The sequence below is a fragment of the Lonchura striata genome, chromosome 20 (assembly GCF_050655825.1).
Source record: "Lonchura striata isolate lonStrDom1 chromosome 20, ASM5065582v1, whole genome shotgun sequence".
Classification (NCBI taxonomy): domain Eukaryota; kingdom Metazoa; phylum Chordata; class Aves; order Passeriformes; family Estrildidae; genus Lonchura; species Lonchura striata.
This window is the reverse complement of record NC_140722.1, coordinates 14,014,941-14,038,636: the sequence shown is the minus strand read 5'-3', so window position 1 is coordinate 14,038,636 and position 23,696 is coordinate 14,014,941. Positions and strand designations below refer to the sequence as shown.

At 45.7% G+C, this 23,696-nt stretch overlaps 1 protein-coding gene across 2 annotated transcripts in view; it reads left to right on the top strand.

Annotated features, from left to right (window-relative positions):
• The window catches only part of TSHZ2 (teashirt zinc finger homeobox 2), a 218,767-nt gene that overhangs the window by 139,724 nt on the left and 55,347 nt on the right, over positions 1-23,696 (top strand). The window contains exon 3 of one of the 2 annotated variants that reach the window (XM_085558307.1): positions 6,190-23,641. The exons of the other annotated variant lie outside the window; for it this stretch is intronic. The gene's annotated coding sequence lies outside the window, so the exon portion shown is untranslated. Of the gene's footprint in view, positions 1-6,189; positions 23,642-23,696 lie in introns of those variants that run through there. 2 annotated transcript variants of the gene reach the window in all.

The following is a 23,696-nucleotide window of genomic DNA, read 5'->3' as shown; positions in this document are numbered from 1 at the left end:
GATAGATTGTTTTTGGGATAAACAGGGTAAAATTGAATGAGAGGAGACAGAGCTAGGAAAAGAAAACACGTTGGCCTTTTTGCTGAAGCAAAATCCTGCTGAAGCAAGGAGCTACCTCCAAACCATCATCCCTTCCTCAAAATAATCCTGTCCTGGTGAAGCCTCAGTTCTCTTAATCCTTTGAAATTTATAGCTGTTTCCCTGAAGTAGTAGATCCATTTTTTTTTTTTTAATTGAACATTTTTAAATATTCAAAAATTTCCCTGGATAGCATTTTTTCAGTCTAGCCATCGTTCTTGTAAACCCAACAATAGTGTGTTTGGCTTCCCTGAGAGCGGGGTCAGGCCAGATGATCCATCAGACTGTGGCAGCACTGATGCATCCATGCAGATTTCCTGGCTTTTGAGCAAGGTTTTACAGGTTTTACAGGTTGCTATTAAGATCAGTATTATTTAACATTGCATTTGAGCTTCCAGCCCGCTGGGTCAGCCCACATTGTTCCTGGGCTCTGTACAAACACATTGCATGTGGCAGTTCCAAGGCAGGAGCTCCTCTGCTCACAAAGAAACAGCAACTTTCAACCAGATTTTAACTGACCTTGAACGGTGCCAGCCTCCTCCAGCATTCACTATTCATAAGGACATCAAAATCTTGCCTTCTCCTTGCTGTGCCTGATATTATTAAATGCTACAGCCTTCATAATCTATAGCAGAACATTTTTACCAGGTGAGATTTCAAAGGAAGGGTACCTGAGTCTTATTTATACATTTTACAGCTCAGCAATGGAATCGCAAAGATCAATAACAAAAGGAAAAGACGTGAACAGTATCCAGCCCTCCAAAGCACCTTTCAATAAAAATAATGTCATTTAGCAGGATGATCACTCAGTGCAAATATGATGGAGCACAGATGGAAAATGAGGAAAATTATAGATACAGCTTTATGGGAGGAGGAAAGGAGGAAGAGATTTTTCACTATTTATTGGGATAATGAACAGATAATTCATGATTATTAAGCTGTAGTCTTCAGGCCATCTCTGCCCATCTCAGTTTGGAGCTGGGTGTGTTTGTGCATCCAGGCAGGGTCTGTTGAGAGGAGGGATCAGGCCTTTCACTGGGCTCCACAGAAATGCAAGCAGGATTTGCAGCAGTGCAGCTCAGCCTAGGAGGGGGAATGAGGTGGGACACAACCCCCAGCACGGAGCTTGGCTTCCACGGGACTCTGGTTCTTCTCCAAGAGCATCTCACCCTCCACAGGGGCAGCACACCTGGGTGTCCAGCTGGGATAGCACCAGACACAACACCAGGCAGCAAAATCCCAGCCCCGAGAGAGCCCAGGGCTGATCCTCACTCACCCTGCTGCCTCCCCTGCCTGGAGCATCCTGGAAAGGAGCTCTGAGCCCCCCAAGGTGTGAGGGGCAGGAGGGGTCTCTGCCAGGGGGATCCTGCTCCGGGCAGCAGCGTTGGCTCTGTCTGCCTGGACGGACAGACAGACTGCCTGTGGGGAATGGAGATCACCCAGGAGGGGGAATGGCCTCAGTGAGGGAACAGGGACACACAGGGACACGAGGGGACTTGTCCGTTGTAGTACATTTACACAATCCCTCTATTAAAAGCAAACAGTTCCTCCTCCCCTCCAAAATCCCTCCCTGCCAGCACTCAGCTCTTCTGCCCGGGGTCAGCCCATGCAGGAGGAGGGGAAGGAGCCATGGGGAGTGGAGGAGGTTGTCATGTCTAATGAATACCCTGAATGTATCAAGATATATATTTTTTTCATTTCAGAAAAGGTTCCATTAAGAGGGAGACAGCCCTAACATGTGCTTTGGCCCCTCATCAGATTTATGAGTATTTGCTCTGCTCTTTAATAGGAAACTCTGCAGCAACTGCCACCTTGCCTGCTCTCCCTGAGATACACAGTGGCTTCTCGGGGAAATGCACTTCATTATTAATGTGAATTTGTACGTTTTTATGACACTGCTTGGGGGAAGGGGCAGGCAGAGATTTCCTGGTGATATATGCTCATTTCTAACCATTTATTGTCCCAGACAATCGAAGAGCAATGATAAACATTGTTTCAGAGAGCGGAGGGTGCTGCAGTGACATTTTTGAAAGGAAAGGAGAGGTGGCTGGCGTGGCTTTGATGTGGTTGTTCCCCTGCACTCTGCCTCCTGCAGCAGCTGTGCCAGACCAGGCTCAGAGTGGTGTGTGCAGGGCAGGTTCTGCTCCCTTCACAGCCTTTCCTCGGGCCAGCCAGCGCCGTTTGCTCCGTGCTCTTCCACAGCACAGGGACGTGGAAGAAGGAGAAGGAATTCCTCCTTTGGGAAGCCTGGACTGCAGAGGATCCCAGGGCTCAGAGCCAAAGGATGCTCACTGTGCAGACAGGGTAGGTTTTGTCCTCTCCTCTGGGAGAGCTGTTCCAACTCCAATGTGAAACTGCTGGTTTCAGTCACTTAATGAAAACTCACCAACACTCCCCAATTCTGACTGCCCCAGGTTTGTAGCACGAACCACAGGTGCCCTGGGGGTGTCTGTCCCAGCCCATTCCGTGGTGCCCTGCTGTGGCAGCCCATCGATGTCTCCATCCAGCTCCACCTTGGTCTTGCTCCCAGCCAAAGCCTGGGAGGACATTTCTGCCCCATTCCCTGAGTGCCCTTGCCACTCTTCACTCCACTCATGCTGTCAGTGCTCCAGGCACAGCAGTGGCTACACCACACCAACTCTTCTGGGGGGCCAAGACAAGCTGCTGGCACCTATCTCCACTAGAACTGTGTCCTCATGGCTGCCCACTTTCCTTGCATTAAACACACTGCCATTTCCTTTTTCCCACCTCTTCATCAACATCCCAAAGCACACCACAGGAGATTCCCTCTGGGATATGAGCACAGCCTGTTTCTGCCTGTGTTTGTGTGAGGAGAACACACTCCTCTTTTTTTTTTTGCTCTTCCACCAGACAGCTCAAACTCAAAACTTCCTTCGTGCTCACTCAGCTGAGCATCACCTCCAGTGGAGCTCACCCTGCCCTGGTCAGGCACAGACAAGCTGTGGGTGGGCTCCCAGGCCAGCAACTCGCTTCCCTCCCTAATTCCATGGAGCCTCAATCTGTTGGCCTTGCTGTTCTTATGGTGCAAGACCCAGGTTTGTCATCCAAGGAGAAAACGATGAGGGAGGTAATTGTGTTTATTTGATCAGTGTTTTTTATAACGTTGTCTGTACTCCCAGGAGTTATGTGGTGGACTCCTGTAAATCACAAATGCACAAAAATAATAACTGGGTATTTTTCCAATGAGATTAAGGTGAAAGTTCCTACATTCATATTTCACGTCTGGAAAAAAATATCAACAAGAGTGATAAGTATAGCCAGCACGAGTGTAAAAGCACACCCTGTCATTTGTTTTCCATGTGCCATATGTTTTCTGAATCCTGCACCTCCCACATACAAATCTCATGCAATAATGTGGGGTGCACACATTACTCAGGATTATTTAGTTAAGCCCTGCCTGTATGGAGGGAATTCACTCAGAGAAAGTCAAGCCACTGTGCTTTGTTTTGCTTCTTTTGCTTATTCTGGATTCATAGAGTAGAAAATTAAAGATCCCACTGTGCCAGGCGTCATGTCATTTGGTTTTAATTTAATTCATCTCTTCAATTCTCCCTGTTTCTCCTTTTCTTTGAGTATCATCAGTAGGTGGTCCAAGCATCAACCAGAAGATTTACTGGCAAGACTAAATGTATGAATGCTATGAACACATTGTTTTTCTGATATGATTTAATGACATTTTTGGCATTCCCATGGCTGTTGAAATCTTCCTTAATAACTCCCTTTGGCAGTCAGAGCTCCTGTTGATCAGGTGAAAGCTGATGCAAATGTCAAATGTCAATAAATTTGTAATCCATAAATATAACATTCGATGCTGGAGCGAGACCATTAAGCAAAGTGCAGCAGGAGACACCGAGGCGATGAGCTGCACCTCACTGGGAGCAGAAGCAGGCAGGAAAGGAATGCCACCTCCCAGAGCTCTCCAGAGCCAAGCTCTTTTCCCTCTCCACGCTCCCTGGCTTTTCTGAGTTGCTGAGCTTTGCCAAACGAGGAGTTCATGGCTCGAGTTTGGCAGAGCCAGTCAGGGGATGCAGGTTCTGTCCCCTGCTCTGCTTTTGCCTCACCCTGTGAGGTTGGGGTTTAACATCTCTGTTTCTGAAGGAGCTCTTCATAGCTCAGAGGTTTCCGAGGCCTCAGAGTTGGATCCTGGAAATGATTAGTTATGCGAGATATTCCAGTAAATTAGCAAGACCACTTACATAACTTAGGTGTTGCAGGAATGAGTCATGACTCATTTATAGCTTTAAGATGCTTGGAAAGGATGAGCCATGTATGAAGCCTGATTTTATACACAATAAAGACACGAGAGCAATCACATCATTTCCCAGGAGATTTCCTTAAGGACCCTCCACTTTGACCTTTGGCTCTGAACAGCTCCAGTTTGTTTGACATTGAAAAAAAGCAAATGTGTGAACACAGTGCCACGAGCATTTGCACTTTGAACATGCTGGGGCGGAACACAACTGAACTGGAAAAGGCTGCAACAGCTAATGTGCTGGGAAAATAGAACAGAGGCATTTACTTAATAACTCAACTAATTCCTTTAGCTCACCTTGTAGAGATTTAACCTTTGAATGAGAGAGTCCCTAGTTCAAAATCCCGTGGCTCCTCTGTCCTCGTGTTAATTTTTAAATTATATATCATTGTTGAGAGGCCCTTGTGTTGAGCATTACAGGCTATTTTTCATGTCTAAAATGGGGAATTATAACTGAACATTAGCTACTAGCTATAAATCACACGGAACAAAGTGGCATCTGCATCTACTCAGTAACAAGAGTGGGAGAATTGTAACTTACTTAAATCGAGACAAGAGCGAGGACACAAATGTGGTAGCAGAGATAATTGTGACTCGAGAAAAGGAATGGTCCCTCCAGCTGAGCACGGCCTCATTCTTACACTTGTCTCTGCTGGCCCTTTTTGTTCCTTTATTTTTTCCTAGTTCTTTCACTCTTTAGAAAGCTTCCAAGATCTCTTGTGTCCTCACTAGGATGAGCAAGACCTACCTGGTGCCCTGTGTTGGTGGAAATTATTTGGTTCTTTTCTGAGAGATGCTCTTGCAGGAGGATCAGTACAGCACCTTCACAGCACTGTGTCTGCTGTGGGTTGGGACCCTAATGCACCAACAGATTCTAAAATAGCCAACTACACACGTGCCAGGGGTGCCCAGGGTATTGCTCAGATATTCCTCTTTTTGGGGGTCTGTACAGCACCACCCACTGCAGCTCTTAAGAGCTTCTTGAGCCAAATGTTCAGGAATTAGGATTAGTTCTCCCTGCAATGCAGGTCTCTGTGCAAAAGGAGCACAGACCTCCACAAGAGGTTTTACTGAAAGAAAACCTCGGGTTTCTTTCACAGCAGACAAAAAAGAAGCAGTTTTTCCAGCTGGACCAGGGCAGCATCCTGGCAGGAGGCATTTGCTCAGGAGCTGCCAGCAGGACAGGGGTACCAGGAATCCTCCTGCTGCTGCCTGGTCAAGATTGATGAGAGTCCTTTCCTGCTCCCTTGCTCGGTATCCCACCCTGGCAAGTGTTTCCAGGATTAAATTCAATAATCAACACTTTATGCTGATTATTCAGTCGCAGCTTCCTAATGACCCTGGTCTTGTCCAGTGCTCCATGGGGGTCCAAGCACCACAGGATTCTGGTCCAGGAGTAATCTCTGAGTAACAGCAATCGTAAGAGTTGCTTTGCTGATTAGGGACAAACTTAAGAACATTCTTAAAAGCTCTGCAGAGCAGGGGCCTATGTGCTCTATGTTTATTAGGCTGTTCAGCAGTAATTCAGGCAGCTGAGAATTGTTGAGGACCTGGTCCATCTAATTGTGTGTCTAAATCATGGTTTGCCCGTGCTTCAGAGGAGCTGATGTTACATCTGCACGGAGTGGCTCGGGTTATACGGTCAGAATCCTGCGGACGGTCAGTTTGTAGCATAAAATTGAAAATTGCAACGTGCATCATAAAGCTACTGCCTCGAATTTATTATATATTGCAGCACAACAAGCAAATTCATACTAGATGCAGTATATGCTCAGACATTAATGTGAGCAGAGGATGAAATATTCTCCTCCCAGCTCATTGCTACGTGTTCTCTCCAGAGCAGAATTGAATTGCCCAGGATCACCAAAGGAGAGGCAGTCACCAGGAGTGTCCATGGCACGGGAAGGACATCCCACCCCTCACGGCCCGAGGCACGGGGCTCTGAGCTTCAGTTCTGCTCGTGCAAGAGCTCTCAGCAAAATCTCTTTATTATTCACCACAAAGAGTCCCAGCTGTGCAAAGCCAGCGCTGGGAGGGGATGGGGACGGGCTCTGCCTCGCCCAGTGTAAATCAGGAGCAGCTCCAGCGCTGAGTTCTGCTGTTGTCACTCGGCCATCAGCCCCCAGTCAGCCCTTTACCTGCAGAGGATGAGTGAAATATCTCACAGCTCTGTGGCCAGGGGCCTGCTGAGCTGCTCGCAGAGCTGCTGTCAGCATGCCCAGGGCAGGAGCATATTTTTTCCTTGCTGTTGTACATAAGGGCTCTGCTGCAGCCGACAACATGAAATGTGTTAGTTCGGTTTGTTCAAAATGGAGTGTGTTTGTTAAGTGTTGCCTCTTTGATGTTGTGCTGCCATCTCCATCTTTGTCAGCATTGCCCATCTTTTTCAATCTAATGAACTCAAACCATCAGTGCAACTTAAGTTCGGCTGTCTGTTCTTGCATAGTTAATATTAAAAATGTACTAACAGTGTGGCTGCGAAATCAAATTATGCACATAAATATGCTGGCATAGCAGAGGAGGCGGCAGAAGCTGAAGTTAGCAACATTGATGCCAGTTCACATTTGCAAATCAACCGTCAATCTGTCATTAAACATGTTATCAAATGATGATAAGTGTATGCTTCTTGCTTGCATTGGCGCGCTTATTCCCGATGTTGATGTGCATTAATGGGATAATGTGCATTAACATAGTCTTGCTTGGATGAACACAAAACATTTTTTATCCGTCTCAGTTTGTTTCCCCCTGTGGCCCCCAAGTAAGTGTTTTGTGTTATCAAATTGCCAAAAAATGGGAAAACACATTACTTTTAATTAGCAAAAAAATTTTGAGTTATTTTTTTAAATTTATTTTTATAATTTTTTTTTTACCCAGACTATCTCCTGGGTGTTGTCACTTAAGGTGGTGGGGACCAAAAAAAAAAAAAACAACCCAAAACATTCTATTGGCTTCTTTAAGTAAAACGATTAATGTCAGAAACTCAGAGATGACAATTATGTGCTGTCTTAATGCACTGGCCTTTCCTCCCAGCCCTGCCTGTGACACAGTGATGGGTTGTGCTCAGTGATAGGAAAAGCAGGAGCGGGCAGCATCCCGGGCATTCCCAGCCCATTGTGTGCCACTCTCAGGCAAGGCAGGCACTCCCCGAGCTGGCTGCGCTGAGCAGTTCTGCTGTACCGAGGATTAAACACCACGAAAATTAAAATTGTGGATGCTCCAGGAGCGCCCAAAGGAACTTGCCGTGTGTTATCCCAGCTCCCTTTTCCCTCCTGCACGGCACTCAGGGCTCCGTCAGGGTGCACACTGCTGGGGAACTGCCAGGAAGTGCAATAAAACCTGTTTGGAAAGAATAAATGCATTAAAAGAAGTTGTTATCTCCTCCTGATGGACCGCTCCTGCTTCCCCGGCTGCCCAGGGAAGGCTCCACTGTTCTGGGAATGACTGAACAAAATGGGGGAAGAAAATAAGATTTCTGGTCATTGCTTTCCTTTAGAATTGAGCTGTTTCCCCAGGCTTCTGGGGAAAGTTGCTGAACTCCAGCAGAGAGGAAAGCAGCTTTCACACCCAGGATTTAAAGGTTTGCAAATTCCTGTTAAAAAGTCAAAGTGCTCCCCACTCCCTGGAGAACAGCCAGTCTGTTAAACCTTCATATTTATGCTACGGGGGCAAAATTGTGATGATCTGTCCCCACGTTTTTACCTGAAAACAGGAATGAAAAACAATATGAACAGTATCTGGTCCTGTTCAAAATGCTGGGAATTCTTGCACTTGACCAGTAGTGTTATCAACTCAGGCTCCACAGTTGCCTTAAAGGAAAATCAATCATTTCAAGTGTTTTATTTTTAGTTTATAAGCTGGAAAATGAAACTTCTTCTGAAACTTTTATGAAATATATCAGATTATCTATGTCTTTCTGAAATAGCAACTCTCTCTCATATAATAGAAATGTAATAGAGAACTGCTCTGAGTCTCTGCTTAAGACTACATCTAACCTCCAAACATGGTTTGAGAGTTATATTGAATTACAAAAAAAAAATAACAACTGGTAGAATAGCAAGATTCTACATGCTGTGAACTTTTTGGTAAATGGGTCAAACTTTTGATCATTCTTTCTTTTTTCTCTGTCTAATAATGCCATTAACTTTAGGCATCCTATTCAGGTCTCTGATTTCTATTAACTGGATGATTTAAAGGAAAAATAAAAGGGAATAATTATTTAATTTTTTTTCCTATATAAACTGTCTTGATTTTATAAAAGTCATCTGTAGCATTTCCTATTATTTCTAAATTGGGGATACAGGAGCATAAGTTTCATAATCATAAAACTCTAATAGCAGTTATTGTACTCCTGTTAACCCCAGCTCCAGCGAGCCCTCACAATTCCTACTTCAAAACCAAAGAGCCTGTCTTCTAATACAAAGAGCTTGAATTTTAAGTGTATTTTCTGTAACACATCCATTACTGGCAGAATTTATCCAGCAACATTTCTCTTTTTTTACAGTTGTGTAGCTCTCCGTTGCTTCTACTTCATGAGCTACCTTGAAATTAAGTTGTCAAACGTTCGTCCCACTACTTAGGGAGGATTCCTCACCAGCTGAGTGGACTGGTTTGTCGGGGCTCCGAGGTGTTGGCAGTGAGGTGGCACTAAAAAGGCTCCTGTGAAGGCTGTGCTGGGGGATCCTGGCAGGGGCTGTGCTGGGAGGGACTGCTTGTGTTGGGAAAGCCAAATTGGGAATTGTGGCTCCGTGACTGGCTGTCCACACCGACCCCTTCAATCCATCTCCCCTTCACTCCGTCTCCTTCAAAGAGCTTCATCACCACGGCCCAGGGCTCTCCCTGCCTCTCTGGGCACTTCCCAGAATCCTGGAAAAATGGGAAACTGAGCTGAATCCCAGCCTTGTGGTGCTCCTGTGTGAGAGCAGGCTGGCTCTCGCTCTGTCTGTGAACTTGAGCCAGCCTCTGTTTTGAACAGCTGTACTAATCAGGTGCATTAATTTCCCAGTTCCCATTAAGCAGTTTGGAGCAGGGAGATGTTGTTCTCCTCTGCATATTTCAAAGCAGATGTTGAATAAGGGATGAGCAGCCTCAGAGTTGGGCTCTTCCCCCTCCCCGTTCTCCCAGTCCTTATTCTCCGCTCTCTATCTTGTTCTATTACCCTGGGCCTGGCTTTGGAGTGGTTTCAGTTTTTGAAAATGGCAAGTAATTAGTCAATATGTTTTCACCATATGTATGAGGCTCAGTAAAGAGGCAACCAGTGGCCTTTGTCATGGCACAGCGAGCGCTCGTTTTCTCGGCACTTCAAGTGACGCCGAGCGCGCGGCGGGCGCCAGGGAACCGAATCCGCGAGCAGACACTTGACATCATCATTCCCAGCTCAGCGCAGGTCACGGATTTGGGCTGAGGCCCTTGGAAGGTCACCTCTGTCCGTGCTGCTCCCACCAGAGCTGCCTCTGCCCCGGCTGAGCAGGGGGTGCGAAGGGGGATGGATTGTTGTGGCTCCACGTGGTCCCATGTTACATCTTCTTGGCACTGTTGCAGCAAGGGAGAATCCTTGATGCCCTTTTTCTCCTTCCAGACTCGCTTTTTACATACCCCAAGCAAGTTATTGCATATTTTCCAGTTTTGCTGTAAGGCTTCCTCTCTTGCTGACTGTTAACAATATTTTAAAAGGTCAGAATCTGATCTTAACACTGCTGACATGAAGTGACATTTGCCCAATTTTTGCCATCTCCTGGGCAAAAATATGTCCAGTGTCTTCCAGAAAGACGTGGGATAGACAGCAGCTTTGCCTGGCTGTTTTCCCCTCTTGGGAATACTGAATTTCAGTTATCTGGGGAACAGGTTTCTGCATTGCCTACTGGCTTTCTTCAGATTTACAGATAAAACATTTGAGCTCAGCCTCAGTTCAGTGAGTTACAGGTTTGTGTTTTTTTAACATTTTGGGATATTTACAACAAATAATCTTCAGTAAGAATGATGACATTTTGTTTTACTGCAGCCATGATTTAAATTTATGTGGCATTGCTATTGAAGTCAATAGGACCTTTTCCTGAGTACGCTTTGCAGGGTACAGTATCATTAAAATATGACAGTTAATAGTCTTGTTTATGTTATTACATTTAATGAATAAATATATCAGTCTGAACATCAGACTCAGCTTTGTTTATACTCTTTAATTGTAGTCTTATCTCCCTTAGAAGCACGTTATATCTTTTAATTTTATAATTATCCACTTTATTCATGTGTGACACTCCAGAACTGCTGCTTATATCCTAAGAGACATCCAAATACAAACAGATGGAAGACAGGCAACCATTATGAAATTCAGATCTGGATCTGAATCCAGCTCCATCTTTTCAGACCACTCCACAACCTCAGCTCCAAGGTCTTGGTTTGGGCTGTTGTACAAAGGAGCAAGAGTTGCAGAACGACTCTCATTTATTCAGCACCTCCAAGCATGAACTTCCACAGGGATTTTACCCGATCCTTCAGCACCTAAATGTTCTCTGTATCTGGAAAGAAACCTGAGCTCTAAAGGCAAACAGAGCACTGTTCACATGGCCCTTTCTGAAGCCTTTCAAAATGGAGCTCAAGATCATCTCTTCACTCAGAGGTCACATCTAATTCCAAACTCTCTTGTTTGGGATCTTTTGCCATAACAGTTACAGTTAAAAAAGCCAGACTGAATAAAGGTCTGATACTTCCACTGGAAAATGGGTTATAATTATTTGTGCTGTAGTGAGGAGAAGCTGAGAAAAACCCTGGGGTGTTACAGGTGCACATGGGAACAGTTTTCACAGGATTTGTGTGTCCTCCCTTCAAACCTTCCTGCTCGTCTGTGAAGTAACACAACAAATATTTGCTGAGTGATGCTGCTTCCAAAGGTGATGCCTTCCTTTGGATCCAGTAGCCAAAGCAGGAGCAGGCTGGGAAAGGGGAACAGCCAGAGGCCAGAAATGCTGCTGGGATGACAAGAGAGCAGCTGGTGAGAAGAGCCAAGTGCAGCCAGGAAACAATCAAAACCAAAAAAAGGTAGAGCTTCCCCAGCTACCGAAAGCAACATCTTTACATTGTATATTTTTTATTTCTTCCCAATCAGTTCATCTGTTCCTGGGCAATATTTTAACCTCGTAGGTTTGGAAAGCCTCCCTCACCTGTTTTGTGTCTGAACAGAACTTCCAGTCAGTGGCCTCCCAAAAGTCACCTCTAAGGCAGTCACGTAAGGAAGGCAAAATCTGCTTAGAGACTGACACAAAGTCAGTACTTATCCCAGTTAGCACTTGAAGAGGAAAATATCATAATATTTAAACCAGTTTTGAAAACTTTCCATGAAAATAGGGGAAGGGAAAAAAACACCAAAACATAAAACATTAGTTGCATACAGAGAGAGGCCAAAGAGAGTTCAGTTACCATAGAGATTATTACTGGCAATTGGTACTCAGCAGCAGATTGGGATCTGTTACAATATTTTTATTAATATTTTCTCTTAATTGGCTATTTATGTATTTTGGATCCATCTCTGTGCTGGGCCCAGATTTTTCTCTTTACCTGTCACTCCTGCTGACATGAAGCAGCAGTGAGGGTGCAGGAGAGGAGCATTTCCTCGCTGTGTGAGCGCTGCCAGGGTCCCAGCACAGCCAACAGCACCAGGACGAGTCCGTGCTGGCTTTGGCTGCCAGAGGAGGGAGAAGCACCAGGAGCAGCCTGGGCTCCTCATCACCAGCAATTCCTGTGGTTATTGCCACCCAGTCCGGGATGGTTTTTGGAGGAACAGCAGAGAGGACGCAGGACACTCCTGCCCCTGTCACTTTTCCCTGGTGGCTGTGCAAGCCTGCTCGTTGAACACATGCACATTCCAGTGTTCAGCTGGTTATTTAGGAAATATCCTGTTGTAAAGCCTTTTCCTCTCCTCCCTGGCTTCCCAAGGATCCATCCTGTCACCTGTGTGTGCTGCAGCAGCTGATAACACCCAGGTTTTTAGAGCCCTTCCAGTGGAAAGCACTCAGGGGCCAGTGCTAAGGGACTTTTATAATCAGCCAGCTCCTACAAATTCCAGTCTTCATTTTTTTTTAATTTTAATTTTGGTGTATACTCCATGTTAAATGCATTTTAAAGTCCTGCTATATTTGTTGGTTTTTTTTTTTCCTGCCACACCAATTGCCTTTAGGGATGTATTTTCTCAGGATGCCAGAGACCAGCTGGGCTCTCAGCCCCAGCCTGCTGCTCCCTCCTGCACCTTGAGCAGTGCAGGGGACAGGGAGGGACAGGGACATGTGGGGACTGCTGCAGGGAGTGCCCTCAGCTGCACAGTGTGAACCGAGTACATCTAAAAAAATAAAAAGACAGAGAGGGAGCAACATGTTCTTTTCATCTCTAATCTCCTTTAGCTATCATGATCTCAAGGGTTATTTGCAATGATAGTAGGCACTGCGTTTCAGATGGAAATGTGATTTTCCAAGCTGACGGTGTCACTTTAAGTAAACAAAGTTAATTCTGCTTCCTGCTATGCAAGGCCTAAGCTCATTACCCAAACCACAAGCAGCATAACAGAAAATATTCCCATCTGTCAAAAGAACTTAAAATAAAGGTGGAAACTCTTTTTATGTTTCGTCCCTCCTCTTTCCCCCAAATCCTTCACTGGACATTAATTATCACATCAGACCTAGCTGAACCTGTTCAGATCCCCTTTTTCTGTTTGCTCTCTGTGGAATGATGAGGGATTTGCTGCATTTGAGGGTTCCAGCACTAAGAGCACCTGGAGATGGCCCCAGAGCTCGGTGCCTGCACCCAGTGCCCTGTCACTGCTCGGGTTAAACCCAGCCTGGCTCCTGGGCTGGGCTCAGAGTCACTGGGAAGGGCAAGGAGGGGCTCAGAGTCACTGGGAAGGACAAGGAGGGGCTCAGAGTCACTGGGAAGGGCAAGGAGGGGCTCAGAGTCACTGGGAAGGACAAGGAGGGGCTCAGAGTCACTGGGAAGGGCAAGGAGGGGCTCAGAGTCACTGGGAAGGGCAAGGAGGGGCTCAGAGTCACTGGGAAGGGCAAGGAGGGGCTCAGAGTCACTGGGAAGGACAAGGAGGGGCTCAGAGTCACTGGGAAGGACAAGGAGGGGCTCAGAGTCACTGGGAAGGGCAAGGAGGGGCTCAGAGTCACTGGGAAGGACAAGGAGGGGCTCAGAGTCCAGCAGGAGCCGAGCCAGCCCCAGGAGCAGACCCTGCTGTTCCCAGGGCTGCCTGGGAGTGAAGACACTCCAAACACTCTGACAGTAATTCTCATTTCTCTTCAAGCCAGCAGCCACCCCATCAAAAGGAGATCATTCACAAAACTCTCCAACAGCAGTGTTTTTCAGCTCCTCTTCATTTGGAATGACCTTTATGTGATAATAACGTCTGCCTTGCTGAGCCTTAATTGCTTAATTAGAGAAGCGGCTTCTCTATTAGACAAACAGGTTTTGGAGAAGTGTATTTTTTCTTGGAAGGCTGATGTTTCCTTTCATTTTAAGCTCATCAGTAGTATTTAAAATGTTCAAAAAGACAATTTCAAGTGGTTATAGGGTGTTAGTTTATTTGTGTTTTGGCCATTTGAAGGCTTTGTATTGCACTCTCTTCCTGAGAGGTGTTTACAGAAGGAATCTCTCCCATTAGGAATTTTACTGCTTTTAGCCCTTTAAAAAATCCTCTGATTTTTGCTGAGCAAAAAAAGATTCCGTGTGAGATTGGAAATTCATTTATCCTGGGCAAAGGGCTGAGCCAAAGATCCTGCACCTGCTTCCCACGTGGAGAACAGAGTTGATGCCCTCGCTGGGAGCCCTGGTAAGGCTCACTCTGTGCTCTGAGTATCCTGTTTTCTGTTTTAAATGGGACTTCTGGGCAGTTTTAACCTATTTTTGTTGTGGTTTCCAAGCTGGAGCCAATCAATCTGTTGGTGTGGGGTTGCTCCTGCCTGTGTGATCGTTGGAGGTTTTGATTGACTCGTTTGTTGTGAAGAGCCATGAGGATTTCTGCCTGGAAAAAGCCAGCTTGGGTTTTTTGGAATGGCGTTGTTGCACTGGTGTGCTGTGATGGAAGCAGAAGCTTCCAGAGGTGATCTGGTGCTGATCAAAGTTACCCCAAACCAGCATTTCTGAGGTGAGATTTGGGGCTGGTTTGTGCAAAAGCCTCTGCCAGAGCCATCCAGCAGGAGATGGAACATTTGGGATCCCCCAGCCCTGAGAGGCAATCCCAGAAACAACAATCCCCTTACTGTGCTCTTCCTAAAATCTTGCCTTGCTGAAAACAGAGAATCTCACCCTAAAAGCCAAAAGGTGAGTGATGAAATGACTGTGATGGGGAAAAAATGGCCCAGAAGTGGCTCATTTTGAGAACTTCTGAAGTATTTAAGAACTGGCTTTCACTTCTTTCAACCTCAGCATTTTTCAGGCCGTTCTGGCACGTCGTTCATCTCGTTGCTAACCAGAACTCTGAGCGTGGCAGGAGTTCAGTGCAAAAGGCACTTTTTGGGCAGTTCTGAGAGGTGTTTTGGGCAGGTTTGGTGTGCTGATGCTCCAAGGCAGCCCAAAGGCAGGTGGGTGTGCTGGCACTGGGTGGAGAGCAGGGTTTGGGAGCTTGGCTGCCATCCCACTGGGTCACAGCAGCCCTGGCTCTGTGTGCCCACAATTCTCCTGCTCTCATACCTGAGTGTTTGCAGTGTCGGTGCTTTTCAAAAGTTGTGGCATTTAAGAATAAGGAAAGAAGCAAAAGGACGTTTGGGTGAGGTGGGAGGTTTGTGTGTGGTCAGAAAAAGCAGTTGCAAACAGCAAAAAATGGATGTTTCCCTAACAAAGGCCAAAAACACTTAGAAATGATCTATGCCTAATATATTTGTTGTGCCCTAAGGTCACAGAGAGATTTTTTTTTTCTCCTAAGAAAAAAATGGGTAAAACTTGCAGTTTTGAAAATATGTATTTGGCTTTAGGGCATTTTCAGAGCCTTTTTTATTGTTTCTACAACCACTGGTTCACTTCTGCTTTTCAATTCCCAGATATTTTTCATGCTGTCTATTTTAATAAGTTTTGGGTCAAGCCATTGTTCTCCATTAATAGTTTGCTACAAATGACATTGCTTGGATCAGAGCTGGAGCCTCTCAGAAATGACACTCTGGGATTTTTGAGGTGCAGCCCAAGGCATGGGCAGAGTGAAGTCTCCTCCTGAAGTTCAGAGTTTCTCTTTTTTCCCAAATTCCACTCAAAGCCACGTGGCTGCACCATCCCAGCTCCTTGTGAGGAAAGCTCAGGAATGAGATAAAAGAGCTGCAACGTGGAGCTAAAGGAGCCAAAATCTCTGGATTCAGTTTCTGCCCACGCTGTTGAGGCAAACAAATAAAAATGAGAGAGAAGTGCATCTGCAAACACACACAGAGGCACATGCCACGTGTGGGAGGGAGCAGGAGCGGGGGCTGCATTGCCAGAAGGGAGCATTGTCTGCAACAGGTCTCCAGAAAAGCACTTTTTGGGTTTTTTATTGCAGCCATAGAAAAGCAGGGCCCTGCATGTTGTTCAACATATGGCCGGGATCTATCAGTTTTATTAAAATTAGGCAGAGTCTGGTTTCCTTTTTCAAATCCTTACCTTCCTTCTGCAATTTATAGTCAAAATTAACTTTTTTTTTTTAATACAAGAGGAGCCTCTGCAGGGAGCTGTGTCTGACCCTGGCCTGAGCAATGCTTTGCAAAGGCAGTGTGGCTTTATTCTTATTTTTCTCCCTTCCTTTTTCTTTTTAGACCATGGAACAGATTTAAAAGTTCCTACTCAATTCAGGCAATTTGTCATAAATTAATTTCTGAGAAAAGTCTGCATTGCAAAAGACTTGGTCTGTGCAGCACATGAGCATTGTTGGGTTATGTCCTTATGATCCACAATCATTTGAGTGTTTAAACCAGAGGGGAAACGTTTTTCTGTGTAATGAGGAATGTTTCTGAGGCCATAACATCCTGTTAAGGCAAAATAACACTGGCGACAAAATCCGTTTGATTGGCTGTGTGATCTGCCAAAATTCCTAATTACTGGGGGGAGAGAGGTCCAAGAAGTGGAGTTGAAAATGAACCAGAATTATTTCTACTTCTGCTGCTGTTCTCTGGAGCTTCAGCACTGAAATTCATTCCTGGGGATAAGAACAGAGATTAGGTCAAAAGAGCTTTTCACTCTGCAGCCCCTATTCCCTCCCTCCTCTCAGGTCCGAGGTTTTCTGTGATAAATTATTCTAATGGCTTGGATTGCAGTGGGAACCAAAGGCAGCAGAAACATCCATTCTGCTGAGTACTTTACATCCACACATTAAGAAATCATCTCTGCACAAGATGTCCATACAATTTTATTTCTCTCTGCTGTTTCTTTTTTTCTTTTTTCGAGGACTATCTGGTTTATGGTTGCAGTTTTGAAAACTGTTACCTCGTTGAGCAGTTTAGACTAAGCATGACTCAAAGACAGCCTCTTTTTTTATAACTCAATCTTCCAAAGTCTGCTATAAATGCAAATAGTGAGGAGATGCCCCAATGTTAAGATGCTGATATTTGCATAGTATGGAAAGTGTCAGTGTAATATGTGTGAAATAACTTCAGCACAGACCATTTTGGAAGCTCTCTGCAGAAAAGAAAGTTTTTCTGCCTATAAATGTGTAAACTCTATGAGAAATGGAGGCACTTAAAAGAAAAAAGAACAAAACTAATGCCAGTTGCAGTTCTTGCAGTTTTGTTCCCCCTTGGCTGTGTTTGTCTGCCTCCTACAAACCAAGAGCAGGGCAGATTCTCCTGCTGCCCCTTTTGGCAAATGCTCAGCTCAGCTTTGAGCTCTGATTCAAGCCTCGCCGAGGAGAAGGGCCAGGTCCTTTCCTGGTGTCCTCCTCCCATGGAGGAGCTTCTCCGAGCTCAGCTGGCTCACCCTGACTGGGAGTGAGCGGGACTGGGACCCGTGGCACCGTATCAAAAGATCTCTGAGATCTCTCAATAAAACAAACACGCCTTTTGAAGTTGTGTGGCTGCTTCCAGAGCAAAGCAAGAACTTCAGAAAATACTTTGACTACTGGGCCAAAAGGAATCCTTTTTTCATTCTTTTCCCTGCCCTCTCACCCTGTTTGCCTTTCTCTTTTCCCTACTTGACTTTTCTGGTAATTTTTTTCCAAAGGAACCTTAAAGTCAGTAAAACCTGTTGTCAGCACAATAATTTTGGTTAAGGTTGTCATTATTTTTAATTTTTTTTATAGCACTTCTCTATTGGTACAACCTTCAGCACAGGTTCAGCTGTACTAAACCAAAACAATTTTGCTGATAAAGCTTATTTCATTTAGGGAATTAGTAAAAACTTCACTGCTAAAACCAGTCTTTTGGCAGAAAAAGATTCATCTTTGTTAGTGGGATTTGGTGGTGTAGCAGCAAAATGTGGGGGTTGGCCAACAACTTAACCCTCAAAAGTGAAACCCTCCTGTTGAAATGTGCTTGCTTTGAACTTCTGTGGCCTCCATATGCTGAAGAAAGGCTGCTTGTAGCATTTGAAACTCACAGGACGAAAGCAAGCCTTACAGAGATTAAATTCAACTCCCTAAACATAACTTAGGCAGATCCCCAGCTTGATTTATGGAACTTCATCTCATCTGGTAAAGAAGTTGAGTTGTGCTAAATGGAGCTGTGGCTCTGACCCTCTTCCCCTCCCTTTGATGGGAATATCATCCCGGAGAGATTCTTCTCATGTGCCTCGACTTCCCCTCGTGTGAGACAAATGTCCTGTGAGTCTCAGAGCTGGAGGGGCTCAGGCTGCAGGGCTGTTCCACATTTTGGTACCTCAGGGGCTGGCACACCAGTTTGAGGGCTTGCTGGCCACTTTGGGCTCATGGAACTGCAGCACCACGTACTGGTTTTGCTGGAGCCATTCCAGCCAGCAAAGGCAGGCAATGTTGTTTATCTCCTGCTGTCATCATAACTATTTCCTGAGAGCTGGAGAGATGTACTCTTTCCTTTCCCTGCTTGCTGTAGCCCAAAGGATCAAAGATAAGGATTATAATGGTTATGTTCAAGCAGAAGAGTTGTTGATTGGGATTTATCCTTTTAAATATGTGTAAGTCATACAAAGCTTTGCAGTCAGAAATATTGACTTCATTGATCCATGCCAAGAGCAGAAGAAACCCATGTGGGCTGAAGTGGAAAGGCTGTGCAAGATGCTTATAATAAAGATGTTATCTGGTAAATAAGATATTGCTTTATCCCCGGCCAAGGAAAATTAGAAATCCAGACTTTAAGTACGCTGGTCAGGTCATGCCAAGTTGACTGTGGCAGCATTAGCCTTCCATGATCAATATTCAATATTAGGGCCCTGCATTCCTGTTTCTGGTCAAGTGAGATGGGTACACAGCTCCTGGTTCTGCATTGTTTATGGGGTTTAAAAGGAGAACATCTGAATGAATCAACCTCAGGAACATAATGGACTATAAATGCAGAAAACATCAGCTTCGTCACTTAGGATGAAGGGAGTGTGGTGTAGGTCAAGATATTGCCTTTGGAAAGAGCTGAAATCCCTTGTGTGATTAGCTGGGATTGCAGGGCTGACAGGGGAGACAAGTGGGGTTAAAGGTGTCCAGCATCACTGGAGAGGCACTGTCAGAGCAGGGCCACCCCTGAGGGTCTGCTGGAGGGTCTGCGTGGATCAGCTCGTGTGAACAAACAAACAAACAAACAAACACGAGAAATCCTCCAGGAACAGAGCAGCCACTGCTGTGCAGGCAGCTCTGAGGCTCCTGAGGGACACAGGGATGGCAGGGATGTGCTTCTGGAGGGGATGGTTTGGGGTATCTTACCCCATCTGGAGCAGTAGGAGGTTGTCAGGGACACAGGGATGGCAGGGATGTGCTTCTGGAGGGGATGGTTTGGGGTATCTTACCCCATCCAGAGCAGTAGGAGGTTGTCAGGGACACAGGGATGGCAGGGATGTGGTTCTGGAGGGGATGGTTTGGGGTATCTTACCCCATCCAGAGCAGTAGGAGGTTGTCAGGGACACAGGGATGGCAGGGATGTGGTTCTGGAGGGGATGGTTTGGGGTATCTTACCCCATCTGGAGCAGTATCAGCTTGTCAGGCTGTGAGTGCAAGCAGGGGAAGGAGGGAATATCTCCAAAATTCCTCCTGGTGCTGTGGGGACTCGGGAAGGAGTCGGTGCAGCCGCTCTGGCTGTGATGAGAGGAGCTGTGTTGGAAACCCCCACCCGTGTCTCCTCTCCTCGGGACCCCCAAACCTGTGCCTCTCCCCCAGCCCACCCTGGGTCACCTTTTGAACCCTGTTAGCAAAGCACAGGGGGGGAGCCTCACCCCACACAAAACCTGCTCGGAGAATCCTCCAGGGGACAATTGAGCACTATCAAACACAACTGCAGTAATACTTTACTGTCTGCTGCAGATATTGAGCCCTCATTGCAGTAATTGTCACGGTGACAGAGCTGGGAACACTTGCTGTAATTAGGACAGTTGTTTTGTCATGTGTAACGATCTGAAGAGAAGCAAGGAAAGAGGCAACGAGCACTAATCTGCTCTGGTGTAGTGAAGGGGAACCGTGCACACACCAAATACAGCTAATATATTGGAAATTCAGATGAGCAGGCATTTTGAGGAAGTGAGGAAATAAATGGTAAAACAATACATCCATTCAGGGAAATTTATGCTCTCCTGGGTGTCTGTATCTGGAATAGCAAGTGCAGATGTTTTGCTGTAGAGGTTTTTGGTTTTTTTTTTTGAAGGTGATCCCGGTGATATCTCACAAAAATCCTCAGCCAAACCCATGTGTGTATATAGGCATATAAATATGTGCTGATATATGTTGATAAAAATATATTTAAACAAATTTCTATGGGTGAAATATCTCTTACTCCAGCAGCTGGAGAATGTTCAGCGCACACTTAACAAAACCAAGCAAATGTGTGGAACATCACTCAAACTATTTTAATTTCTCATAAATATCACTCCAGTCTCTTTATTCTCTCCCTCTTCTTTCTCTCTTCTTTCTCTCTTCTTTCTTTCTTTCTCTCCCTCTTCTCTCTCTTTTTGCTTTTTGGACTCTCTTTTAATATTGTGCTCCAAATTACCTTTTATTCTGATTCAGAGTCTGGAATGGCTGCCCTGGTTGGGTTTTAGCTGATGACAAACATTTCTGTGGATCAAAAGCTCTTGGAAATAGCCAAATTTGGGAGTTGTAAGCCCTGGAGCTGTAGGGTATCTATTGCTGTGTGAGGGACTGCAGGCTCTTCAGGCAGAAATTGCACTGGGGTGGTCGGAGACAGTAATAGAAATTTTCCTGATTGAAAATTTGCCATGTAAAGCATTTTTCAATGAGAAATTGGATTTTCAACTCTTTTTTTTCTTCTGGTTTCCACCAAAATTTTGACATTTTATGTCACAGCTGGAAGTATCTTGAGGAAAATAGCACTTGCCATTTAGTGTTCTTTTTTAGTGTTAAGCTAAATTTAGTGTTCATATTTTCAGTTATTTCTTTAGCCTTACAGTTTTCAGTGAAATCTTTCTTTTGCTACTGAGGCAAATCAGAATTTTCCCATCTACTTCAGCAGCACCAAGATTTCACTTTTGATGTTTTACTACAGGAAATCATTCTTGTAAGGACCTTAAATGTCCCTTAGAGCTTATCAACCTCTAACCTGTATTTTAAAAAAGGTTCCAGGGAACAGCAGACCACTTAGTCTGACCCTGATTCCAAGTAAAACATCATGATTAACCCCAAACCTTATTAACAAAGAATTAGAGGGTAAAATGGAATTAATGACAGCCAGCAGGAAGGAATACAAATCTTGTCATATGAACATTCTGTCTTCTTGACAGGATTGCATTTCTGCTCCAGAAAGGGAGCTGGGACAGTGCAATGTACCTGGATTTCTCCAGGGCATTTCTCTTAGTCCAGCTGCTGCCTGGCCTCGTTAGGTGTTCAAACATTGCTGGGTGTTGTAAATCCTGACTCAGCCCTGGCTCTCCTGCTCATCTCAATCCAGTATTTGTGCCAATGATCCAAGCAAAGATGGGAAACAGAGGTGGGGAGGGCCTCAAGGTGACCTGGGGCTTGCTGGAGCAGTGAAAAAGGCAGGAGCAGAAGGAATTTTCAGGTTAAGGGGCTTCAGCCCAACAGAATTAATGTAAAACGAAGCAAGTCCTGTGGGAGCAGAGCACGTGGTTTTAGCTGTTCCAAACACTCCAAGGCACAGCTAGAGAGAGTCATCTCCACTGGCTTCAGAGTGCAATGCTTGTGTAAAAAGCAAATTTATAATAAATTACTAATCAAACAAACGAACACAGCAAACCAGGAGCAGATTCTCTTCTTACACAAAGCTTTGATGAGGTCCTGATGCGAAACATCCACGTTCCAGGAGTATCTGAGAAAATTCCAAAGGGAACTTGGAGGAGGCCACCGAAACTATCTGGAGGTTGGAGATCCACCTTCTGCCATGGAGCTGAAGGAACCTGACGTGTTCAGCTGCTCAGGAGCCCTGGGTGATGCCTGGGTTGCTGTGTGGGCACTGCCATGGGAGCCAGCCCTGCTGAGAAGGCATCTCCAGCTGGGAATGTGTGTTGACCAAATTTAGCAGTAGAAATACCATTCTATTAAAATGAGACACAGCTCCTGGCTGTGAAGGTGATGGAAGCTCCCAACAGTTTCTCAAGTGCACTCCTGAGTGTTTTTTGTTCTTCAGAGCAGGATTAACTGCCAGATATATAAAATCGAGCTGGATTAGAGGGAAATTTTATTGCAAAGATACTTTAGGACTGGCATATTGTGTGTGCTTCACATGTGTGCATGTCAGGAGGGGCATTTGAAAATGGTTTTAATTTATGTGGCTATTTTTTACCAAACAAAAGAATTTCCAATGAAAACTTATTACTCACACACTTTTTTCCCCCTCAACATCAGACTTCTGAGATTTGAATATTTGGGGCCTTCGGGTGAAAAGTAAAAACAGCTTCTCTAGCAGGGAGACACATTTCTACTGAAAGGTAACCTAGGTTAAAAATCTAATTTCCACTGGAATGGTGAAAAAAAAGTTTTCAAAGGAGGAAAAAAAAAAAATCAGATAGGTCAGGTGTCCTGCATCAGTGTGAACCCCAGTGAAAGAGAAGGGCTTGATAAAACAATGAATTAGCAGGAATGTTCTCCTGATGGAAAGCTGCAGGAGGAGCTTTATGGGCTCCTTAAAGGAGCACAAACACGGCTCAAAGGACAGCCCAGGACAGCTCTGAACTGTTTGTGGAGTGGCTTTGAGGGAAGCTGCCCTTGGCTGCGGAGAACATCCTCATCCTCATCCTCATCCTCATCCTCATCCTCATCCCCAGCCCGGGCACTGCGAGGGAGAGGATTGTTCAAGGCAGCAGAAATTCTTCTGGGGGAGGTTTCTGTGAGCAGGGGAGCAGCACAGAGGGGCTGTTCTGCTGGAGAACACCCTGCAGGGCTCTGGGGTATGGGGAGCAGCTCCCAGCCCTGCCTGGCACAGCCAAAGGGGCAAAGGGTCCTGCTGGCACATTTGAAGGGCTCTTTTGGTGACTCCAGTCGGGTCCAAGTGGTGAATGTCCCCCCTGGCACTGTTTGCCCAGCTGGATCCAAGGTCACTGTGTGTTCTTGGCACTGTGCTTTGGCACACCTCTGTCGTGGTGCCTGTGCCACCCTGCCAACCTGATGGCTTCCCCAATGCTTTTGTGGCAGGGAATTCCACAGGTTTCCCTGGTTTCCTGTGGCCACAGCACTTCCAGGACCTGTGGCAGCTCTGATCCTTACCCAAAATCTCCTCCTGCCTCCATCCCCTCCCTGCTCCTGCTGCCCACTCAGTGTCTGACCACAAAATTCTTTTGTGGAGTGTCCATGAACTGAATTTTGGGATCTCTTTGGGATCTCTTTGGTGTGGGAGTCCAGGTCATCCCTCTGGCTGCTGGCAGGTCTGGGACCCTGGCAGGGGTCAGAACCCCCTGGACAGAGCCCCCAGAGACACTGGCTGTGATCTCTGGCCATGGAAAAGAGTTTTCAATCTTACAGGATCAATTACCTGCTCTGAGTAATAATTAAGTGTGGCACGGGTGCAAAAGTAGAATTTTAGGATTCTAGATGAGGGGTCCAAAGGGGACAAGCTGGAGGAAATTGGGTGTGCCTTGTCCTTTTTCTCCTTCTCCATGCCCTCCATGTCTCACTGTGGTGTTGGCATTTTTCTGTTGGTTCAGGCTGGGGACACACTGTCCAACGTAGGTGACAGATATTGGCACGTTCTTGTAAATGCAGCCCAGGGAGTTTCTGGTATTTAATGTTTGTCACATCCCCCTGAGGGCAGAGCCCCACACGCTGCCCTGCAGG